General features: G+C 39.2%; 1 protein-coding gene, 1 long non-coding RNA gene and 4 pseudogenes across 7 annotated transcripts in view; 1 reads left to right on the forward strand and 5 right to left on the reverse strand.

Moving 5' to 3' along the window:
* The window catches only part of LOC145965985 (uncharacterized), a 232,990-nt gene that overhangs the window by 164,833 nt on the left and 42,619 nt on the right, over positions 1-25,538 (reverse strand). Inside the window, exon 4 of one of the 6 annotated variants that reach the window (XR_014436937.1) lies at positions 8,323-8,532. The exons of the other annotated variants lie outside the window; for them this stretch is intronic. This is a non-coding gene — a long non-coding RNA (uncharacterized LOC145965985). Of the gene's footprint in view, positions 1-8,322; positions 8,533-25,538 lie in introns of those variants that run through there. 6 annotated transcript variants of the gene reach the window in all.
* On the reverse strand, positions 4,274-4,393 carry LOC145967620 (5S ribosomal RNA; annotated as a pseudogene).
* On the reverse strand, positions 4,828-4,947 carry LOC145967611 (5S ribosomal RNA; annotated as a pseudogene).
* Positions 5,396-5,515, reverse strand: LOC145967619 (5S ribosomal RNA; annotated as a pseudogene).
* On the reverse strand, positions 5,956-6,075 carry LOC145967617 (5S ribosomal RNA; annotated as a pseudogene).
* Positions 19,808-25,538, forward strand: part of Pxb (putative Hedgehog signaling attenuator pxb) — a 377,459-nt gene continuing 371,728 nt past the window's right edge. The window contains exon 1 of the mRNA XM_083089605.1: positions 19,808-22,074. The gene's annotated coding sequence lies outside the window, so the exon portion shown is untranslated. The remainder of the gene's footprint in view (positions 22,075-25,538) is intronic.

The following is a 25,538-nucleotide window of genomic DNA, read 5'->3' on the forward strand; positions in this document are numbered from 1 at the left end:
ACGTGCTGTTCGCCTTAAGCTTAATACGATGCTCGGGAGCTTTTTTCGAGCTTCCAGGCGGACGTCGCGATCGCTACGTCGTCGCCGGACTTGTGTTCGCGTGGTTTCTTCGGCGCTCTCGACGCCGCGATATTTCGCCTGCGAGGAAGTTTCGAAGCAGAAAGAACCACAACGAAGAACTTGGCTCCAAGTAGTTTCGCGAGGCAAAGCCGCGGCAGTGTGTCGATTATACGGCTTCTTCTCCTTGTAGAATTTGCTCCAGACAAAGCGCGCTCGTGCGCCATTCGAACGTAAACAGCTTGTAAACAGATCCTTCTTCTCCCGAAGTACTGTTTTTGGCAAGACAATCATTGATAATCAGAGATGCTACCAACATTTCGCGTTTGTTGGCCGATATATATCGAATCGTGTGTGTTTGGGCATTAAATGCGAAATGCATTGAATATTCTTAGCTGAAGAGGATATTCATTTCAGCTTTAATTATTTAATTAAATTCTCTATAGACACGATATATATTGACGTTGCCTGAATCAATTGTAAAATATCGTCAATTTAATCGTATTTGAATTATTTGTTCCGAATAACGTGGAAACAACGATCTGCTCCTAAATATATTTTTTAATTTCATAAACTTTATCAGAATTAACAAATTAAATTTTCGCGAGTGAAATGAAACATTCTCTGATATATTTTTAAAGTTTTGGATGAAGGGGAGCGAGACGGCAGAAGAGGGGGAGGGAGAGGAAGGATGCATCGTCCCCGGGCGCACTTCCTGCGGTGTGAATTCGCTTCCGTCCTATCTCGCCAGTGCAGTCGTAAAGCGAATTTATCGTTCGTTATTAGCAAATGTAGCGCGCAAGGGAGGTTTGTCCGCGAGGACTGATAAAAAATAATGTGACGAGGAGACGCGGAGAGGCGAGGTGTGGATGGAACTGATATCGCGTCCGTCGAGCCCTCGTCGCTTCCGCTCCGTTGCATCTTGAAAAACTCGTCGAAGGAGCGACACGCCGGGCTCGGGAATCAATTATGAGCAGGACGAAGACGAGAAAAAAATAGAAGAAAGAGATAGAAGGGGATGGAAAGCCGAAGGACGATACGGAAGAAAGTGACTGCCGAGAGTCGAGAAATCGCTCGAGAGATTCGGAAGCGCCGATGCATATAATCGATCGCTCTGTCATCTAATAAGACTCACGCTTCAATTTTTGCCCTTGGAAAAATATCGCTTCCGCGCGACGCCAAGGTTTCCTTTAGACACGCCACGAGCCGGATATCGAAAATCCTGTTTAAACAGTCGACTCACCCCGTATTTTGATAAAATTCGCAATACATATCACAAAAAAACATTTTCAAAATATCTCCTACAGGAGTTTTAAACTTTTTCTAACGTAACTTTCATCGTATGCGCGAGTGTTCTTGATGTGAAAATAGTTTTAGAAGATATTTTCAGCTGTTTCAAAAAGTCTTCTTGATTGTATTAGAAATGCCATAAATTATTGACATAAATAAATTAATTACACTTATGAAAATTGAAAAGAAGCTAAAGTAGGAATATTTTTGACCACACTATATGTGTTATTTAACTTTGACTCGAGCGGCAGAATGTCGTCGCGGTGAAAAAACGACATGTCGACGTCGCGACGCGCCGCTGGACACCAAATCAAGCCGCGCCTCGCCGTCGCATACGTCACGTCCGTCGTGGAATAACCCGATGGTCTGAAAATTGGCTCTCTCTCTTTTTTTCTCGGGAGAAAAAAATGAGAGTATCTCAATGGGAGGTACCCTCTCTCTCTCTTTTTCTCTTTCTCTCTTTCTCTCTTTTCTCTCGCCGCTCGTGCTGGGCGTTTTATCACGGCGTCGGGACGCCGTGCGACATTGAAGTCCTCGGGGGAGCGTTCCGAGGGTTTGGCGAAGGGAATCAGTCGGGCAAGAAATTAAATATTACCCCGAGGAGAGCGAGAAGCTGCACTCTCGCCCGAGAAGCCCGAGCTCTCGTTGCGTTCAGCTCGATCGCAAAATTTTGGTCTTCCCGGCCTGGTAAAGCCAGGTCTTTCGAATAGCTACTCGTCCTCCCGAAATTCTTCTATAGAGAAAAGAAATGACGTCGTGAAGTGGATGTTCAAGTTGCCGTTTCATTTCAATTTGATTTTTTGATAATACAAGTTATTAACGATTTCGAATCTGACATCAATTGCAATTAATACATATAAATTTTGTATTGTGGTATAGAAAATATATAATATATATGTGTATTATATATATTTTCCTTAAATAAAATATAATATTTTCTTAAATCTGTGACAAGTGTAAAAAATATTATTCATATTAAAATCATCATCAAATTTCATCATCAAAATCATGAATTTATTCTAATACTTAAATATATATGATATAATATATCTTCCTCTACTTGTGTAATAAAAATAAAAAATAGAAATCCCATCATCATCAGAATGTCTATTCATTTTTTAATTGTTAATAATCGAAGATTTTACTACTTTATGATGTAAGAAGACGAAAAAAATAATAGAAAAAGTCAGTAATAATGTCTTTATTATAATGTAATTTTTTAAAAAATTGATATAATATTTTAAGAAAGAAGAGTCGAAAAATAATGTAATACTTATATAAAGTATATAGTTTTATATATATATTTCAAGAAAGAGAGAGGACTCATCAAGTATTTTAACCTTTGAAATGCCTCTAAATCAGAGCACTCGAGAATACGTATCGAGTATTCGTGCGTAAAGCGTCCCTGTACGCACGAGCTGAATTCGAGGTGGACATAGGGATCGAGCGTCACTGAGTCCCATGGGATATCCAGGACAAATAACATTCTGATATGGACGCGGCAAACAAGGTAGACAAACCTCCCATCCGCGTACATGTCCTTCCTCTTCCCATCCTCCTTCCCTTTAAACCGACCCTTCATCTCCGTTCGCGGTTAGGATGGATATCGATTCGAGAAGTTGGAAATTCGCTTCGCCAAGATGAAATTGCTCGAAATGTTGCATATATATCTATTCGCCACTGCATTCAAAATCAATCAAGAAATTAATCTATATATATTGAATAGAGACCGATTTTATAATTTAATTAATTACGATGAGAAGTTCGATACATTAGATAATTTCTGTAACATTTCAAGTTTCACACATTGAAATTTTATTCTGATTTCCTTTTATATATATTTTCAAGTCTATGAAAAATCTTAAACATTATTTTTCCTCTCTTTATTGTACCACTTTGTGTCTACCACATTGTGTCCGCTCCTGTCTTTAACCGTTCCACAATAAATGTCCCTTTTATGACTACTTGATAATCGCTTTTAGGTATATTACATCTCTCGTAAATACGCTCACGCACGCGTTCGCGAAACGCTTATTCGGTTTATCCCTCTCGCGCGACACGTACAAGCCGTTAGGCGCGAGAGGGTTAAGCGGATTTTTCACTTATGTGTCGAGAAGGGGCGAAATCCTGCTCGTAGCGAGAGGGAGCTTAAGTCGGCGACAGACACGATTCTAATTAAACTGCCGCTCCCGTCCCCCTCCTCTTCCGCGCCCCCCCCTCTCACCTCCGTTTCACGTCGTTACGGTTATTGTTGTAATTATCGTCGGTGCGTGCACGACGTAGTTGCCTGCGCCGCTTGTTGTTGTTGTAGTTATTGTTTGTCCCGAAACTTCCCAGCCGCCCACCGACCACCCACTGCCACCCTATCCTCCGCAGCCTGTATTCATCCCTCTACGTTCGCCTCGCGTCTGTCGCGAGTTTCGGCCGCCTCCGCAACTTGGCGTTGGGTGCTACGTGTTTTACTAACTGGGTTTACCGCGCTCGCTCAAGGGGGTTAACACTGTTTCCGGTTCCTGCCACGGGCCGACGACAGCTTCCTCGTCTACCCGTCTATTTGTCTCCTAGATACGATTCGTAACGCTTCAATCTTTTCGCTCGAGGCTTTCAATTCGCTGTTACAATCAGATTGCATTATGTCGCTTTAATTGAAATTGTAATAATTTCTCACCTAAACTTTCAATTCAGTGTACCTTGTTTATTAGATAATTAATGTTAATTATAATGAATTATAATAAAATCGGATTAAAAATCATTAAACTGACGTAACATTACTTATCAGAAATTCCATGACATCTGATTTTTATTAAAGAAGAATTAAATATAAATCGTTCAGAAAAATACGTAAATAATAAAAATAATATTTTACAATATTGCAAAAGTAATATTCGATTAATTGATTGGTCTATTAAGAAAATACAAAAAAATGTGCCAACAGCACACGGTGTTCCCAAGTGGTCTCCCATCTAAGTACTAACTGTGCTCAACGTTGCTTGACTACGGTGATCGAACGAGAACCGGTATTTTACAACATGATTTGACCGTTGACGAGTGTATATATTTTCTACTGCATGATAACAAATAAAAATAATATAATTTTTTTAAATTCTATATTAATTATTATTAAGAAAATGCTGTATAATGTATAATTCGTTACAATTAGATAGCATTATGTTGTTTTAATTGCAATTGTAATAATTTCTTATTTAAACACTTTCAGTTATTGGGGCAATAAATATCGTTTATTAGCAATAAATGTTAATTATAGACAGCTATACCAAAAGAGGACTTAAAATCTTTAAAACAACGTAATATATTCTATCAGTTATTAGATGTTGCCCTTTACAATTAGAAGATAATCGATTTTTCATTAAATAAGGATTAAAAATAAAAATTATTCAGAAAAAATATAAATAACAAAAATAATATTTTATAATATTACAAAAGTGTGATCTATTGATTTATTAGACAAATAAAAAAATGTGCCAACAGCACATAGTGTTCCCAAGTGGTCTCCCATCTAAGTACTAACCGTGCTCAACGTTGCTTGACTACGGTGATCGGACGAGAACCGGTATTTTACAACGTGATTTGACCGTTGACGATATTTTCTATAATGAATAAAAGTTATATATCTTTTCAAATTTCTATAAAAGGTAATAATTGTCCATAAATACTATTAGTAATTATTAAATAAATGCCGTATAATTTGTAATTCGTTATTACAATCAGATCATTAATTGTATTACGTTTTAATTATAATTGTAATAATTTCTTTTCTAAAATTTAAGTGCAAAGTATTTTGTTTATTAGGACAACAAATGTTAATTATAAAAACCTATACTAAAACAGGATTTAAAATCTTTAAAACGACATAATATATCTTATCAATAATTAAGTATTGCGCTTTATGAGATCTGATTTTTATTAAAATAGGATCAAATAGAAATTATTCAAAAAACTACATAAATAGTAAAAATAATTTTTTGTAATATTGCAAAAGTATAATATTCGATTGATTAATTGATCTGTTAGGAAAATACAAAAAAAGTGTCAACAGCACACGGTGTTCCCAAGCAGTCTCCCATCTAAGTACTAACCGTGCTCAACGTTGCTTGACTACGGTGATCGGACGAGAACCGGTACTTTATAACGTGATTTGACCGTTAACGATGTTTTCTATAATGAATAAAAGTTATATCTTTTCAAATTTCTATAAAAAGTAATAATTGTCCATAAATACTACTAGTAATTATTAAATAAATGCCGTGTAATTTGTAATTCGTTATTACAGTCAGATTGTATTACGTTTTAATTACAATTGTAATAATTTCTTTTCTAAAATTTAAGTCCAAAGTATTTTTTTTTATTAGGAGAATAAATGGTAATTATAAAAACCTATACTAAGACAGGATTTAAAATCTTTAAAACGACATAATATATCCTATCAATAATTAAGTATTACGCTTTATGAGATCTGATTTTTATTAAAAAAGAATTAAATAGAAATTATTCAGAAAAATACATAAATAATAAAAATATTTTTTTGTAATATTGCAAAAGTATAATATTCAATTGATTAATTGATCTATTAGGAAAATACAAAAAAAGTGTTAACAGTACACGGTGTTCCCAAGCAGTCTCCCATCTAAGTACTAACCGTGCTCAACGTTGCTTGACTACGGTGATCGGACGAGAACCGGTACTTTACAACGTGATTTGACCGTTGACGAAAGAATACATTTTTTGTTGTAAGATAACAAATAAAAAATTAACATATGTTTTTAATTGATGATAATTAATTTAGATAATTAATATTTGCAAATTAATATTACCAAATCGACATCTCCTAAATTGATATGTCTCTATTTTCCAATTAAGTAGTGTATTTCAACATTCATCAAATATAAATACGTTCTTAATTTTCTAGAATTCAAAATTAAATTTGTCAAAAAGGAAATTCCTCGTACAAAACAATTTTGTTTGACATTTTTAAATTTATTCTTACATGAAGAATGTCTGTCGTTTTGGTCGTATTACATTCACTTGTACATATGTGTATTTTACGATTGAGTCCGTAATCGAAGTCATATCCTAGGTAGCAGATTGACGTCAAATGACATCTTAATAATGTTTTAATGACATCATTTTACATTAAAACGTCTTTAGACGTCATCTTGCTACCTGGGATGTATCGAAACTGTAGCTCGCGATATTTCTAACAAAGTTACAACAAATTAGAGTTATTTATGATGCGTTTATATCTCTAGTGTACATCTAACGCGATCGTACTGTGACTCCGAGCAAATCGAGTCATCGAGTTTGTCAAGCGGTCTCCTTGTTCCGCCAAAGGCGTTCGCATTGTACGCGGATAGTCGACCTCCTTTTCTCGTTTGCCGAAGTTGTACGGTGAGTTTAGCACTTTGACGTGGCACGTAGGAAATATCCTTCGACGTATACGTTGGCCGCTGTACGTCGAACTTGCTTAATGATATACAGCATCAGAAGTCGTGCATTTCCGTCAAACCATAAGAGATCGGACAAAGTATATAATTATCCCATTATCGCAACATCATTATTTTATCTACAATTATAATTTATCGAAGATGTCAGTGGATAAAATCTTTAAACCTGCCAGAATATATAAGAAACGAAACTTATTCAATTATTTCAAAATTCGATATGTTAAATTAGTTGCCTCGACTTTCTGAACCTGCGAGAAGAGCGTCTGAAAAAGAGAGACGCGATTTCGATTTTTAGTCGTCTACGTATTCGCGACGTATGCGATACTCGTGAAAATCAGATAGGGATTGCGAGCTTTTCCTTGTGTCTCGTAAGCGTCGATGTAGCGCGTTGATGTCGACGACGACGATGACGACGATGACGGCGACGAGGATGGCTCGGCGCAACGTCGACCCGTCTCTTCTTCACGTACTTCGCGAAATTACACGGTAACTTTACCAGCGCATTTTGACGTTACATGAGACGGAGCCTCGGCTGGCTCGCTCGCACTCACCTCGCGCTGCAAGCATACTTTCCCACCGCGGTTTTTTTTCCGCCGGTGAAAAGTTTTCCGACATACTCACGTCGGGCAGCATCTCCGAGCGAAGGAAATCATAGTGCGCGCTGTTGAGAAATTATATACTGGAACGCTTGCGAGGCATCAGAAAAGTTTGGGCTGTTCGACGCGTCGTCCTCGAAAAAACGAAGCGAACTGTCGCGTATTTCGCAGCGATAGTGTATCGATTCTTCTCGAGAGAAATTTACGAGCGAAGAATTCTAATAGTATACTTTTATATTCGATGTATCGAATTATTTTATTTAATTTGTTGTATCAAAGGAAAACCTCACAAATTTAAAAATTTTATTTCTTGATTTCAAGAGTAATATATTTTTATATTTTTTTATATTTTTATATATTTTTATATATTTTTATATATTATATTATATTTTATATATTTATATATTTTATATATTATATTTATATTTTATATATTATTTATATTTTTATATATTATATTATATTTTATATATTTTATATATTTTTTATATATTTTTATTTATTTATTATTATTTATTTATTTTATATATTTTTATTTCTATATATTTTTATATATTTTTTTGTTAATAGAAATAGAGATTGTATATAAATGTACTTGTGAATGAATGTTCAAGTATTATGTTAATATAATATTAATATTAAAAACGTATTACATGTACTTTTCAAGCGATGTAACCAAGTCGCCAAGAGACGATCTCCTTTTAATTCGTTCAATGGCGAATGAAAATATTACCATCGCCAACTTTAACAAACTTTTCCTTAGAGGTTCCCCGTGGGAACCGTCGAAAAAAGCTAGGAATTAATTGCGGGGCCGCTTTTACAGCGTGGCTTAAATCAGCGGACAAAATTGCCGTGTCGCATCTCTCGCCGAGAAGTTTATCGCCCGGAGCGCATTAACTGTGTTTTCCAAAGTCCGATTACGCGAAAAGGCGCATGCACGTAAGTTTCGTGACGGGGAAAAGAAGCAACTCCTTCTTACCTCCCTTAGGGTTTCGTGCGGGTCATTCCTCTTTTTTGCCGTCGATCGCTGGTGGCGAGCTGCGATTCCATTGCGAAAAGTTTTCGCGAAACCTGGTCCCCCAACGAATGCTCTCTCGCGATCTGCTGAAATTTGTCGCGAAATTTGCCTGAAATTTCAATTCGCGCCATTAATCATACGCGCTCTCTACGAGAATGATATTTACACGCTACTTCTATTATTTGGTTTCGCGAATTTCCGCCAGCATAAATTAACAACAGAGTTTATTATTTATTACAAATTTCTTTGTCTTTTGTTTTGTTCCCTCGCGACAAGTAAATAGAAAATTTATATGAAAAATGGATATATTTTTGGATGTTGATAATTCGTTGCACTAGCATATAAAATATAAATTGCTAAATTAAGTAATAATAAACGCGCGTAAAAGAGAGATCTCTCTTTGGGATACTACGGTATTTTTCATCTCTTTTAGCTAACTTTAAAAGAAGTAAGACTATTGGAGACTTAAGGCTATTTTTCTCTTGATGGTAATTTATTTCAAATTATCAAAATGAATTTCCATTCTGCAAACTTTTATTCGAAAGCTACGAATCCAAAGGATTTAAGTAAAATTCATGTTCTTTAGAATTCTCGACGTAATAACAAGGAGATGATATCCTACGCGTCCAGGGTAGGTCTGAGTTCCGAAATGTACATAGCGAAGTTAATATCGCAAAAGGCGGAAAGCCGCGAGCGCAATAAGACGCAAGTCCGCGCCAGCTGCGAATTCATAATATCCTTTCTCATCCTCCCTCCTCCCTTCCTCCCCCTCCCATATAATGACATTCCTGCGGCACGTGGCGACCCGGGGGCACTCGAGGGGGTCCACCTATAACACACACGTATAACCTGCCGCGATCTCGCTGGGTAGTCACGTGGCTGGGATCTCATCAAACTTTCATCCTTGGCGCGAGAAGACACGGCACGCCCGCGGTGCGGGCTGTTCCCTCTCGCCCCCCTGCTTCTTCACCCTCTGCCCTCCCCTCTTTCCCCCATCTCTCCCGCTGCATCTCGCATTAATGCATCGCCACGGGATATCGCTGGCATATTGCTGTTGTTACTCGTGCCGTTACACGGTCCACCGTCTGTCCCCGTATGAGTTCGTTCCCCTCTCCCCTTCCTCGCAATGGCGTCCACATCGAGGGAAATTAATACGATTCAGTATCGAGAAAATAATTGAGTGTGTAATATGTATTTTTTAAATTAGACTCTAGATACTTTTAATAAATAATCCAAAGGGAATCAATTATTGGATCGAATTATTAGAATTAATTATTAGTTAAGAATTATTTCATCAGAAAATTGTATCTGTCATTCCCTTTTTCAATTCTAAGACGAAAGCGGAACCGCCTATGCGATAAGCTCCTGCCTCGTTGCGCGAATGGCATTAAATGGGTCCCATAAAAGCGGACGCGCGTCGCACAATATCACGCTTTCGTCGTCGTCGTCGTTGCGGGAGGCGGCCGAGGGTTATTAAAATCGCGGACGGAATTACGAGATCGGGGGCGACATTAAAGACATTAATCACGCGCGTATAAACGGGGCCTCCTACTCGAGGGCGCTAGAAATTGGGGCTCGGACGAGCAGTTCCGGCTAACTCGCGGCTAATTTCTCTCGGTTAGGGGTCGGCCAGGGCGATTATCAGCCCCTGGAATGAAACGTCTCTCTCGCACACGGCTTAATAATCTCGGTAAGATTACTACATCTATTTGTTTAAATAGTCTTCTCGGAATGATTGACGTTGCTCTTGTATCCTTTTTATTCTCCATATTTTAAACACGTAATATTTTTAACTCAAGAAACCTGTATTCTTCTATTTCGACATAAACATGAGAAAGAAGTTTACGAGATCCGCAAGCGATTAATCTGGTACTACATGAATAACGAATGATAATTTAAATGCAGTTCGATAAAGAGCATCGGCAGGAATTAATTTTATCTAATAACAAAGTTCTTCCCAGACGCGACGGAAGTCATTAAAGTTGCATTCTCATTAAGGAAACGTTACTGAATGTAACTGTGTTATGGAAAACCTATTTCCGTATCCATCTGACAATTTGCATAAGTTTGCTCGGCTCTGATTCACTCTCGAGATTGAAACCGTGTCGCACTTGAAGGCAATAGAGATCGATGGTGGCTCGAATGAACGAAATATGTGTATAGCCCACTACAGTTCCGACACTGTCCGATATACTCTTTCCTAAAACCATAATTAAAACGTTTCAATCACCCTTTGTTATTTCAATTATTTTGTATCACTACCGAGAGTTGTTACAATTCGCACGTTGATGTATAAACGTCGCGTTGCTTGCATCGCACTCGAAAAAGAGTCATTAATTATTTATATAAATCATTTATATAGTTGATTGCATCACGCGAGAACTCGTAAAAATTAATGAACATTTCGGAAACGCGCTGCACAAAATTAAAAAAAACATGAAAAAAACAAGTTTAACTTAGCTCGCTATTTTCAAAAAAAGTTTATCCCGCTATTCTGTACAGAGATACAATTTTGCATTATCATCTCTTTCTAATTGAAATACAATTGTATAAAATAGTAATTAAAGTAATTATTACAAAAAATAGTAATTAAATAAAAGTATTTAATTACTCTTTGATATATAATTATATTTTTTAATTCAAAAATATCAAATTAAAATTATTCAAAAATTTATCAAATATTATTAAATTTCAAATTATTCAATTAAAATTATTCAAAAATTTATCAAATATTATTTAATGTTATATTATACGTAGAACATATATATTATATATTATCTCTTATTTCTTATTTGTAGATGCATGCAGCTCTGTGGTAAGAACGTCTTCACTTTCGTTTCGTTCTCAAGCCTCTCTCGTAAGACGATTTAATAGTCGACGCATTCTCGTGCCTCGTTCGTTCGGATACACGCGGAAACACAGCATGTGCAGGCGTCTTTAGCGTCGAGCGAACTTTTTACATGACATCTGGCGAACGTAGACGCCGCGCGGGGGAGGAATCGTAGGCGGGTAGTAGTTGCTCCAGCTCTCGCACCGAGAATCATAACGCGACATCTGTTTGGAATGAGCGAGCAAGCGACAGGGTTGAGAGAGGACGAAGACGAGAGGGGAATAGGGGTAGATGGAAATGCAAAGGGAAATGCGGTAAGAGGGGGAGCGGTTTTTCGGGCGCCGGCACGAGACGCGTACTCTCGAGAGCAAGAACACGAAGAGAGACGTCGCATTATCTAGTCTGAAAGACATTACACTCTCCTTGTGCGCTCGCTCTAAACTGGTTCAAGTAGCTTACACTGCCGAAGTGTACTATGACTCTGCAGAGTATTTACATAAACTTGATGCGATTGCGAAAACAGAAACAACGATGATTATTTATTTCAACGCGTCTGATATGAAATCGAGAACGAAGTTTTTGAGTCCCATCGACGATCACATCGACGATCATTCATTTAACAAAATTGATATCATATTGTCAATATAAGATTATCGTAATTGTTTTTTGAAAAAAGAAAAATGCTTTTGATGAAGCATGAATCATGGAAAATGATGATGGCTGTAATTCAAAAACAACATTTCTCAAGTTACGGTGATCTTGTACTGACAGCGTGATATTTAGATCTAAAAACGGATAAATGGCATTTTTTGATTGATTGTAAGCGAGTTTCATTTTGACAGAACTATTGATTGTTGTATTTATTAAACCTAGTGCACACATCTACGTACATTGCTCGATTGCGATAGTGCTTGAGTATCTGCGGACTGTCAATAATTTCTATATAGACAATCAATTTGTTGTCCTTCGATTGAAATGGAAAACAAATTTTTATAGAAATCAAAACGGCAAAAAAATCCTCTCGCGCAAACTTTTTTCTATCAAACGATAAGTTCATTTTAATTGCACAAAAATCCAGCGATGTTATTGAATTTTAAATTTTATTGGAGACATATGACGAATAAGTGAACAGTAACAACATATTCATACATATATACAGATTGTCCGTAAATTTATAAACGCATACTAGTTTAGATTTACTGATATAATTTTATAAAATATGAATTCGTTGTTACAATAAAGTTGGTGGGTCCGAATTTCTTCGCGCATAACGAACACTGGATCTGACATTTTTAATAAAAGAATATTCCAAGAACAAGGAGTTTAACTGCACGGCATTAACCGAGAGGGAGTTTTCGCAAATTCAATTTTAAGACACGAATTTATATTTCCGTTAGTTGTCGCAAAAATATTTCCACTGAAATGTTTCTGCTTTAATTCGTGCGTGGGGGTTAATACAAACGTGCGGGATCTGATCTAATTTAATTACGAGCACGCCGGTCCCTTCTGTTCACGTCGAACGAAACGGCATGGAAGATTTGCCCTTTCGCGAAATCATGATTTCGGAATGGTAATCGCGTGCCGCTGTTCTATCTAGCGGTGAGAATGGCGATTCGGACTAATTCGAGCGAATGACGGAAAGAGAGATAGCGGAAATCGGGAAGGTCGGTCCTGGCTACGGGGTGGAAAGCGGCGGCAGGATGTGGAAGACCGAAGGACGAGTCGCCAACTGTCGCGGTACCGGGCCTCGTCGGATAATCGCGAGGCTAAACTTTCTCCATAAATCACGAAATGGTCCGCGGATACGCCGTTGCTTCGGAAACGGACGGAAGAAGACGAAGAGAAGCCCGGGTGGAAGGAGAGAAGCAAGCGGAGCGACTGGCAGGACTCGAAGTTGAGCGCGGATCGTTGGGAATATAATGGATATTAATGTCGCTCCTATGCTGATTTCATCCGTACCGCATTACACATATACGAGAAATTCGAAGGAAGATATATATTAATCAGTTTACTTAGATATGTATAATATATATATTTGGCGCACCTCCCAAGTCAAGTTTAGTAGAAACAGTTATTAGCATAGGTCTTACTTTGAAATTAACGTAAATTTGTGAGAGATTTAATAAAGAAAAAATGAATAAAAGTTTAATAATTATTTTTTATCTATTTCTTTACAGACAAATATTTTTTATTTAAAACGAAATAATTTAAATTAAGTAATTAAACTAATATATATATATATTTGTGTGTGTGTGTGTTTGAAATATTTATTTTGCTGCTTTGTAAAATCAATTAAATATTTCAAGTACGATTTGTTATAAATTAACGTACAAATAAATTATTATTCTATATTAATCATATATAATATCTGAGATAGGAAGAATATTTTACGTAAATATTTTTACTTCTCTCTCTCTTATTTCGAATATTATTTTTTGCTCACTTCTGGTAGACTGACGTTGATTGTTCTACTTTCAAAATGTGTCAGAACACATGGCGTATGAAAGTACATGTACCAAATATAATTTGATATGATCGAGAAGTTGATATGATACGTGAAATGCTAAAATGTCTCTCTCCTTCTCTCCCTCTCTGCTTTTCTCTCGTATGTTTTGTCGGTAGCTCGCTCGAAATGGCGAGGTATCGAACGTGGGATCTGCCGATGAACAACGAGATACTGTCGTGCGCAGGCAGAGAATCGCGACACGTCCGAAAATGCACGGGAAAATAAGAGCGCGACAACACCAGAGCAACGCCAAGGGTTGCTCTTTCGTTCCTATCGTGAAAACGCGGAGCGCAGCTACCTTCACGACACTCGAGGGGTGGTTTGTTCCCGCAGGCTATATCAGTTATTTTCGTTCTTCCCCGATGGGCGTGTCTCCAGTTTCGCTGCTCCTTTTTCGATAGCTCGCTCGCTCGTACGCGAGAACGTGTTACAAGTTGTATATTGTATCGCGAGAATCATTTCGGCTGCTGTTTCTCCGGATGATGATGAGAAAGATGGGATGAGCGGGGAGACCAACGGCAACGTCTTCTCTCGGCAACGAGAAACTATCGAGCTCCTTCGGACGTTTATCTGATTCGATGTGATGTCGTTTACGTTGCGACGTCGCGTATATATATAATGCATAGCAAATGCATCGAACCGAAGACGTCGCAAGTATTATTGTGGTAAGGTGAGAGCATTGTGTGGTGCTCCATAAGTACAGATCGGTTTCGATATCAACTTGGATAACAGACGGAAATATACATTTCAATAGCTGTCAAGTTCCATAAAGTTATACCCATATATTTAATAAACGTCATAATCAATCTCTTTATGTGTTAAATTTTCTACTTTTAAAATAGATATGAATATATTATGGTAGAGAATATGAAATACTCGGGAAATATATGAAATGGTACATTCAAGGAAACATGTAAAATTCAAGGCTTATATATTAATAAAAAAAAGTTTGAAAACACTTTAAACATTTAAAAGATTAAAAGACCAAAATTAAAAAATGAGAATCCAAATATTGAGATTTGAAAATTCAAAGATTTTTTTTTTAGAAGATTTGGAAAAATCTCCTGTTCAACGATCTCGTAACCTAATCTTAAAATTCATCGACATAGTGAAAACGAGAGTGCACACATTGAAAATCCCATAAATGCGCGTATGTACCGTTTTAAGATGAATCTTTTATTAAAATGCTAGAGAAGGGTCTCGTCAGCGAATAATGTTACAGTTTTGCATTCGGTCGAGAATTCCTCTGCAGGAGCATGTTAGATATGTGGAATTGCGGCAGTATACCCGCCCTATCTCCCTCTTTCTCTCTCCCTCTCTCTTTTTCTCTCCTCTCTCGGATGCTCATGGATCGAGTTAGGAGAATGGGCGATCGTGACAATCGTATCGCCCGCACTTTCGTTCGCCCTCCGGGTTAACGTCCACCTTCTATTTTCCGCGAAGCGAATTAGGTACGAATAGCGATCCCAGTCGCCTTCAAACCCTTTCCGCAAATGCTCTTGGCGTGGCTCAACTTTGTCCCGCGCTCTAAGCTCGTTCGGGTAATTTTATCGTCCGTCTGCCAGCCAGCTGGCCGGCTTCTGCTCTCTCGTGACAACTAATTTATTTGGTCGCGAGAGCAACCGGGAGAAAGAGGAGAGGAAGAAGGACAGAGAATGGGAGAAAGAGAAAGGAGAGGCGGGAAAGGGCGAGATTGAGACGAAGAAGCAGAACGCAAAGGGTTGCCGCGCGAGAAATCGATACAGCGCTCTTCCAGATTTTATCCCCGTTCTTGTTCCTATCCTCCCTCGCACTCTCTTCCACTCTCGTCCTTCGTCTCTCCTTTTCTCCTTCTCTCTCCGCGTTCCGCCTCAATCGGCGTAGAGAAAAGTTTCCGTGCAGACGCTTAGTTACAGCGGCTTCCGCGGATAATCCTTCCGCCAATTTCGCGAAATTATGTTCTGCGGCCTTAGCTAAGGTTTCAATAAGGCGAGGCGCGGGCCGCGAAAAGCAAAGTTAAATAACACAATCCACCTTTCTTAAACTAGATATAATTCTTGCGAGTAATCCGCGAGTAATTCCGCGATTGCCCACAGGAATCGTTATTTGTAAAAGAATTTCCGTTTGACGTATAAAAATATCGTCTTCTTATTCGTTACCATATTTCATTCGATACAATTGCGGATTCGCTTTATCGCGACATGTCGCCGAAATTAGCATTAGCAGTTCTTTCTAGCGATCAATTAGTTTGTCGAAGAAGAGACGAGAAACTTCCTACGATTTTCGATATAACTGACTTTGGACTTTCGCGGATATAATCCTCTTGCCGATCGCGCAAAATTATGTCACTTACTAGCCTTAACTGAGACTTCAATAGGAAAATGTAACATTGTGAAAGTTCCGGGAAGACAAAAGACCATGGTGCAGTCGCATCCATTGTTAGAAGTTGCTTAGCAGTCGAGTTTATATCATGCGATAGAGAATTACCGTAATCGGGCGTGCGATCAACTATAAATCCCCTCGGATCGTGCGATTTGTGAAAGTATTGCTGAATTCGCAAGCGTCAAATCTTCGTAATTTCCTAGTTTTTCAGGACGGAGAATATAATCGGATTCCCTCCCAATGGCTTGATATTAATAAGCAACGCAATTAATATAAACGTGGATTACATTGGCATCGAATCATTGCGCAGTATTATTGCCTGCAAACGAAATGTAATTAATATCAAACATAAAGCGAACGTATTAACGTGCGGAATGCAATTCTCGGATGCGTAAACAGCTGAGAAAAAATTAGCGAAAACTCGATAAAATAAATTAGATGTTACAATATTTCGATAAAATAAATTAGATTAGTGTAAAAGAAATATGTTTTTATATCAAGACTAGTAACGTGTAGCGATATATTATATAAAGTCAAGATAATTAAGATTAAAGAGAGTGAGAGACACAAATTTAAATTTTATTAAAAATGTAAATAAATTATATATGACACAAGAACAATTTTTCTTTCGTAATATAAAGATATAAGTTGATTAAAATTTTATTTCTTGTATAATTTTATATATAATTTAAAAAAAAATAGTAAAATAGAAAAATAGCCTGTTGGTTTTTTTATATAAAAGTCTAAATAATTAAGATGCTATAAAACGCCGTTTGTCTTATATAAAAATCGTCGAATTAAATTCGTCGCGACTCCGCATTTAGTTGTTCACGTGCGCGCTTGAATCGGCAATCAGACCATGATGCAGTTTGCCGTAGGAGATTGAAAAGTATCTTGGGAGCCGCTTTCAGAAAGTCGCGCGAGGAGACGCGCGCCAGAGATGAGATATCAAAATTGTTTTAAAGTCCCGATCGAGTTGACGAGTCTTTACCGCGGGGGTCTCGAGAGGGTCTTCTCGGATTGAGAAGTCCTATCGAGGGCGTAAGTTCTTCCTCTTACGACGATCCCTTCCCCCACCCATCTTCTCTCTTCCTCTCTCACTCTCTCTCCTCTCCTGAGACAGGATCCCGAGGACTTCCGCTGACGAAATAGGGTGTATACCCTCGAGCGACTTTCGCCTGTTTCGTCGTTCGGCGATCCTCTCATTTATGGAAGTTACCGCGAATTTTGCTGTCCTCCCGCATCTCCCAGAAGGTATAGTGCTTTTCTTTAGTCTACTGCAAACGTTATTTGTCTTCGGTTCGCGTCCTTAACTGTCAAGTTTCGCGAGAAGGTGAGAGCAAAGTTTATCGATTAAGGTTAATAACTATTTATTTTTTCAAATTATTTCTTTCATACTTTCGTTTATACATAATGCATAAGATGTAAGAAAAAAATCTCCGCGCATACTATACAGAACTTTCACTATAATTGCATTAAATTCTTTCTCGAATAATATTACTAATTTATTCGATGCTCTCTCTCTCTCCTTTCTTTTCTCCTCTCGCGTGATACACATCGATGTAAATTACAGAACGGATTTCGTAAGCGAGTACATTTTCCTTATTCATGGCGTGGGACCGCTCGCTCATCTCGCTCGTCCTCCTTCAAGTTTCACACGTGTCGTCCGTTACGACTGTCGGACATAAAAGTCAGAGACGTAGGTGTAGTGTGTCACAAGAGTTTTATGTTTACGACGCGTGTGGCTGTTACACTTCTAATTGCGAGCCACCAAAACCGCCAATAGAGCCTCAGAACACCAGCCGTTCCCGTAAAACGTGCTTTCTATGCAAACGCGGCGTTAAGGGCGCGCCCTAACCGCCCCGTATTTATCCAGCCGAGGAGGATTTTAACTCGTGTACACTCGAGGTATGTATATCCGCGGAAAATTGACGACGAAAATTGGGTCGAATATTGAGTCGATCGGAAAAGTATCCAAGGGAGATATTATTTTAAGTTCGCTTCCGAGAGACTTATAAATATATCGTAACTTTGCGGCTTTATCGACACGAAACTGACTAAAAATAAGAGACATCTGTAGATTTTAAATAGATTTGGTTTTTTATATGCAGATATTTGCAGAAATTATTTTCTGATACATTAGAATAATATAATAAAAGTACGCAAATGATATAAAGGTACACAAATTATCAAATTTAATGTCGTGTTTATTTCGTTTTTATTATTTTCTGAACAGAAAACTCTATATAAATTTATTCTTCTTAAATATTATTGTATTTAGTAATATTTTTTAAGATTATAATAGAACTGAAAAATAGCGAAAAAAAACATTTCATCTTTTTGCCTTTCAATTGTTTCTCATTCAATTAATTATCTGATTTACATTGAAGCAATTATTAAAAGATCTATTTTTTGCTTACTTTTGTCGTAATTATAATGCCTTTTTTTAATGTGACTTTTAATGTAATATATTTTTAAATTTTGAGAGAAATCGCGCTTTTTCTGCTGATTTCTTGTCAAAGAGGTATTGTCTATAAATTTATTGTGTTGTTTTGTGAAAAGCAAAATTGTAGAGAAACAAGTGATTTGTCAGGAAAAAAATAACTTTCAAACCGTCGTAATTAAAAAATTAAAAATTTTATATAAAAAAATTGTGATTTCTTTTATTTTTTAGATTGAATCTAATAACTTGCAATATTTTTATATGTAGTGATTATCCATTTTTCGTCGTCAGGAATAAACATAGGAATAAATTTTTCACATTTATAGAGCAACAAAGAAGCTTACTACAGGATTAAATCGATTTGAACCGCCAGATTGCAAGATTGCCACGCGCGGATGAAAGCCACGACACATTTTGTAGAACAATGTTGATCTTTCCGAATAACTCACTTCTTGATCCTTGCTGTCCGTTTACGTAGAGCAACTTTGAGATCCGCGTTCGATCTCACGAATTTGGGGAAAGCGAAGGGCAACAATCGAGAAAGGGAATGTTGAGCGAGCGATCTACGAGAGAGAGAGAAAGAGGAGAGAGGGGGTTGGAAAAGTTGAGAAAGCAACCGAGATCGAAAGGTCGAGGGGCAGATAGGGAACGTGGAAAACGTTCTCGACGAATTCGTAGGAACCTTTTAGTCCCGGCGGGACCGCGCCAGAACAGATTATCCGTCCATTATTTCAGGGTAGGCGCAGCGGTCAAGGAAGGGGAAAGGGGAGAGAGAGTAGTCGGAATAGAAGGGGTCCGCTGTGGAGGCGAATGGGGCGTTTGGTTTGACGGAAAGCGCGTTGTGCAGAGGGTGCGAGCAACCCTCTTTGCAAACCGAGGAGAACCCGATACGATAGAAAACTCCTTGTTACGATCGTCGCGATCTCTCACGCGTGATGAGGAGAGAAAAAAGAAAGGAAGATGAAATGAGAAAGAGAGAGAGAGAGAGAGAAAGAGAGAGAGGACACAATTAATACTGTCGGTCCAGCTTTCGCACTCGCGGCTGCGCGCACGGCGCTCCCTCTTCGTCCTCGCTCTCGCCCTCTCGTCCTCTTCCTCTTTCGCGCACCTACACGCCACCACCATTCCTCCCCCTCGCCGCGGATCTCCGCCACCTCCTCGTAGCGGCGGGGGTGGCTCTCGTTGCCGCGATCCCGAGCCTCTCAGTCGCGCCGAGAGCCCGCTTCGTTGCGGGGTGACCTCTCCTCTACCTCGGCGAGGGTGCCTCCTCCGCGCCGGGTTCTCCTCTCGGAGTCCTCTGTCGAGTGCTCGCGCGAGCGGACGGCCATTCGGGCCGCGAGTCCGATGTCCGTGTAAGGGTTGAATAAGCATTAACGACGATACTGTTCGCCGAGAGGAACAATCCCGAGTCTAGCGAGTTTCGCGATCGCCGGAGATAATCTTCCTTCTTTTTGGGAGATCTCGCCACTCCTCGAAACTACACCCGTGATTCGCGGAAATTCTACGAGCAATGGCGAGAGACGTAACGAGAGCTCAAAATCGATCCGCCGAGACTTCCCTGGGGCTGGAGTTCATTAAAGTTGATTAAAGTTGCCTGTCGATGGTGACGAATGGAGCGCGTTTGCATCTTCCGTGCAACGGGACTCAACCGTGATGCCAAGGGTGTTACGCGCATGTAAAGTTTCACGATTTGGCTTAGATCGCGCTTAAGGATCAGACGAGTCTGCGTAGAAACACACAGTGAGTGTAATATAATAATACTTTGATGCTCTCCCTTCACGTTACATATCGCGAAGAGGGTTTATCATCTAAGCGCTCCATGTTTTCTACAGAGACAGAGACATCGCGAAGAATTCCCTAAATCAACAAAATAGACATTGCCAAGACCGTACGACGTTTTCCGCAAGAAGCTCGGCATTTTTCCGCAGCAACGGAATGGCGAGTAGCACGAAGAGTAGTTTAAAGCTTTAAGATTCCTCGCGCGATCTGCTTCGAGAGGTACCTATATCGTTCTGTTTCACATCCTTCGATACAGAATCTACCTATCTCGTCACAAAGAGTGCCTCATCTATTGTAATTCGCACATGACAGTGTGCAGGTTCAATAACGCGACTGACACTTTTCATACTCACCGTAATCAGTTTTGGCTTGGTAATTTCGCACGAAGCAGTTCTCGAATAGCACATAATTTTCGCGGGCCCTTCAAGACACGAGTCTGGAGGAAAGGGAGTGACCGATCGATCGTCGTAATAACGAAGCTTTGCGTAGAGACAAAGCACGGAAAAAAGGACGATCCGGTTAAAAAAAGGACGACGATCCTCTTCCCCGCGCGCGAGAAGCGAACGATCCTCTCGGGAAAGAGCATCGAGACGCGTAAGGAGCCTCGTAAGGGATTGTCCTCGAGACAAACGAGTTCTTTTCATCCGAGAAAATCACGGGCTAGATCCTGCTCTCTTCGATCTCGAAGAAACACCTGCAGGATTAAATCAAGCAAGAGACGTTGAGCGTTGCTCGGAGATCGTTTATTAAGCCCCGGACTTGCTTCGTTGTAGTTCGCTATTCTTCGCTGATGTGGCGGTCCCCTTTCGTGTACGCGAAACACATTCTTCGTTTACGTCGACGAGGTGGTCCGTTCTATCGTGCATTGTCGTCTCGATTGTTACGAGAGCCGGGCACGAGATATCTCGGAGCCGTAATTAAGGATACAATTAATGGCCCGCCAATTAAATATAATTAACTCGATAGTTAGAATGCGGTGGCCTCTGTCTGCCAATTAGCGCGTTAGCGCCTTATCGATCTCTACGAAGCACGTCACGATCGAGACAATAAAATCGATCGTAGATGATCGCGAGCGTTGCGAGGCTGAAAATTCGTAACCGAATCGAAGAGAAGAATAGTAATTTGAGAGAACGAGAGCGTTTTCGCTCAGCGAAGAGCTGGAGAATCGAGATAACGTGCTAACGAGGGACAATTAACGATCTTTCGAGGTCGATAACATATCGTTGTCTTTCTCTCTTCAGCGAAATCGCTCTTTTCGACGTGACCACTTTTAATAAAGAGGTCAATCACCCTCCTTTGAGATCGCCTTTTATACTTCAATATACACGAACTGCACGAAAAGAAAGCTGCAAGGAAGCGAAACTCGTTAAAGAATGTTCACAGAAGACTACCGTGAGATTAATTTCCCGACCTGCGCCGATCATCGTGTTAAATCGGGTTGTTCGAGAGCACTTCATAAACTAGACAGGCTCGCCGGACGAGTATTTTCTTCAAGATCGTTTCGTTCGACGCGACAGTGATTATCGACGGACGATCTTTTTGCCAATTTTCATCACTGCCGGCTCCGAAAGCGATTCGGAGCTAAAAGATGCGACTCTCCTTCGCGGTTTAAGCCTTCGAAAGTCGTCGAGACCCCACCAGCGAGAAAAGGACAACGTCGCGAGCGGCAGGAGGGACGGAGAATGCCGGCAGGGTGCACGTGACGAACGGAGCTTCCCTCCAGGTTTGCACGGTAAGTTCTCGATCCATTTCGATAGAAGAACAGAACAACGCTCGCTTTCGCAAATTTCTGCCAAAGTAGCTCATCGCATTCGCGAGTTCGACGTAGAAATTTCCGCGCGTACCAACTTTTCGTCTCCTTCCGTCGACGACTTCCGCTTCGAGGTACTTTCAGCGGCGCGAAAGCTTCCCTGGGTGATTCAAATTCGCGCTCGCGTATATATATATATATATATATATATATATATATATGTTTCGCGCGCAATACACGAGATAGGTGATTGAGACTCTTGGGAGATGCACGGTAAGGCAAGACGGAGAGTAATTAATGTTGCAACGCACATAACGAGGCGCGGCTCGAGCTGTGCACTCTATTGACTCAAATAACGATCTAAATTAATTTCGTGGATATACAGAGGAGTCGAGTACATACGCGTCGGCGCCAGCAGTTGTACAGGAAAATGTCGCTTAAAGCTCGCTTGCTACGAGAAGTAAATCCCCTTTCTTCGTTATCATATACATTGAAATGATAATCTTATAAGCTGCAGCGAATCGCGATAGTCGAGCTCATTTAATTCTCGCTCAAGATCCGCGTGGTTAAATACCTAAGATAAATATCTCCCTTCTCTCCCTCCTAATAGTAAACGTGACGTGCACGCGAATCTTACTTTGATTAACGACCTTAACAAACGCGGTGACGCTCATGATGGCTTTCTGATTCCGGGTTTTGAGGACGAAAGAGGCGCTCTTTATCGATCTCGCACGCAGCCGCGATTAATTATTTCAACGACGATAACCCGGCAGCTCGTAGCAAGGCGTTCGACTGTCCCCGAGGGACACGGAAGCGCGTGTAGTACCTGCAAGGTACTCGGCTTTCGCGCGGTTCGTAAAGCCGTGCTTACAGGGCGGAGGGATTAGGGGGGACCGTTTGCAGCAGGGAGATTCGGATTCTACGACAAGGCAATTTCGCCGCACCTGCGTCCGCTTGAACGAAGGGGATGGAGGAGGAGGAAGTGGAGTTTTGGGAGAACGGGGAGAGGGGACAGGAAGCAGGTCGACCGCGATATTAAGGTCCTCGCTCATTACGACACCTGAGAAAACCGCGTCGTATGTTCCGGCTTATCTCCATTAAGGGAACGGGAATTACTTGGGAGCCCCAAAGTCTCGTTGTGCGCGCGCGAGCATCCATATATGTAATTTGCGTAGAGTGCGTGTATACATTCGCGCGTTTATGCATTCCTCTCAAAAGGCATTCCTGCACTGAGAAAAAAATCTAGTTGCATTAATTAGAATTCTGGTAGATTCAACCAGTATGTCTGTTGGAAAGTGGACGAACCAGAATTCTTGTAGGAATTACCAGATGAATATGATTAATTTCTTCCTGTTAAATTTACCAAATTTTCTGGTTAATAATACTAAACTCACTAGCACCAAGTCGTCTAAAATTTTTTCCATCTAATCTCAAAAGTCTGTTTAATATTCTGAATTCCAACAAGATTATTGGATAAATTCAATCCAGATTATAATCCAGATTGAATAAATTATTTTAAATTCAGTTTGTTAGAAATTAAACTGATAAACAGTGATGCAAGAAGGGGATGCAGCTCAAACACACACAATCAGAGAGCTAGCGTCCTCTTTCTGACACTACTGCTCGTAAGAGAAAAAAAATATACTTTGGATTTAATGTTAATACTAGTTCTTTATATACATTTCATGGCCAATATTGATTACGAGTTAAGTTAAGAGTGGCTCGCCGCCTAGTGGCAAGCAAAGAAATTAATGTAACAAGAAATTTTATAGATCCAACCAGAAAATACTAACCAAATCCTTATGATAAAATCTATTAAACGTTCTAGTTATAAAAAATCGAGTCTTATCATGATAACTAGAAATTCTTGTTTGATTTAACCAAAATGCCTTCAATCATATACGTCTTGTTGGTACAATCAAACGATTTTTCTCAGTGTGTGTTCACGCGCGCTGGGATCATATTGAATTATGACATCGAAAGATCGCAGGATCGAATTTTTCTTTTTTTTACGAATTACATTTGCTTTAGGAATGAATTAGCTTTGGCTCGACACTTTGATTCAAATTGGGAAAATGTATCGAAGATTCGCCTTTTCTCTTTGCATGGATTAATAAATAAAATTCTGACTTACACGAGATCCATTTGTCACTGGAAACATAAAACATGTATAGATTGAATCCATGTATTTACTAATATCGATTTAATCCTAGGCTCTAATCTGAGAATTAATTAATTATAATTTATGTATTAAATTTACAATTACAACATTAGCGTGTCTCGGCTACCTCATGATATTCAGATTTTACTGTAGTATATATATTTTTTTTCTGCGACAGCGCGTTCCCTGAATGAGAGACGGAAGAAAAGTTATCGAGCGGCGCGGTGTCCTAAAAAGCGCTTCCCCTTAACGAGCGGGATCAGCGATAAAGTTCTGAGTTATGTTCCAACTTCTGGAGTCGGTCGATCTACGTCGCTCGCACTTCGCTCCGGCCTCTGATCGTATTGCATAATGACGACCGCGTCGTTAGAGAGTCCCGTAACGTTGACTGATACAAAACGGTAGGAATCCTCTGTGATTAAAGACTCTTTTGCACCTACGAATGCCCGGAGATCAACGGCCTCTCTCGTTCGAGGCAACAAAAGAACGATTACGACGATGAATCGCTTTATTTTCGATTCGAGTTTAAAATACGAAGACGATCGAAACGAGAGAATAGTTCCGGTGATTACGTAAAGTTGCATTAACGTGTGAATTTTTCTCGCGTCATCAATTTTACCATAATTTCACAATAATCTATAATTAAATATTAATAATTTTGATGCGTAAATGCTTGTTGGTAAAAATTTAATGTGCAAAAAATTATATATGCATAAAAAGTATGTATTTTTAAATATGTAAAGATCTCTGACTGGAACAAACTTTATCAAATTTCCTGATATTTTAATATCGTTACATAAAATTACCAGGAATTTGCTGGATACGCAGTAAAAATTTCATTATGTCGTTATAATAAAATTCAACCGTACTGCAAATTAATCGTTAAGAGAATCTTTATCTCATTTTTTAAAATTAATTAATCATCATCGATTGTTAAAATTAATTGACTTTGATATCGTATTTTTCTAATAGCTCTCTTCCTCTAGGTTCAATTTAGCGAGAAGTTCTTATTACGTAACAAGACAATCTTATTACGTTCGATTTACTTTACTCATCGAGTGTCTTCCAAGCCAATCAACGATAGCGGACCCAAAACACGCACACATCGCTGTTTATACACTTTCCAATTTAATAATGATGCGCAATAATGATAAAGATAAATAGCCAATTATTACATTGTTTAGTAGTAAAGGCAACAGTCCTTCTGAAGAAACACTTAGAACGGTCTCGTTATAAATTCTTGCAAAACAAACTTAAATAATAAGATTCCCCAAGTTGGACGATA

The sequence above is a fragment of the Camponotus vicinus genome, unplaced genomic scaffold, assembly GCF_025532165.1.
Source record: "Camponotus vicinus isolate PSW18456_S1 unplaced genomic scaffold, iyCamVici1.0 SCAF_2, whole genome shotgun sequence".
Classification (NCBI taxonomy): Eukaryota; Metazoa; Arthropoda; class Insecta; order Hymenoptera; family Formicidae; genus Camponotus; species Camponotus vicinus.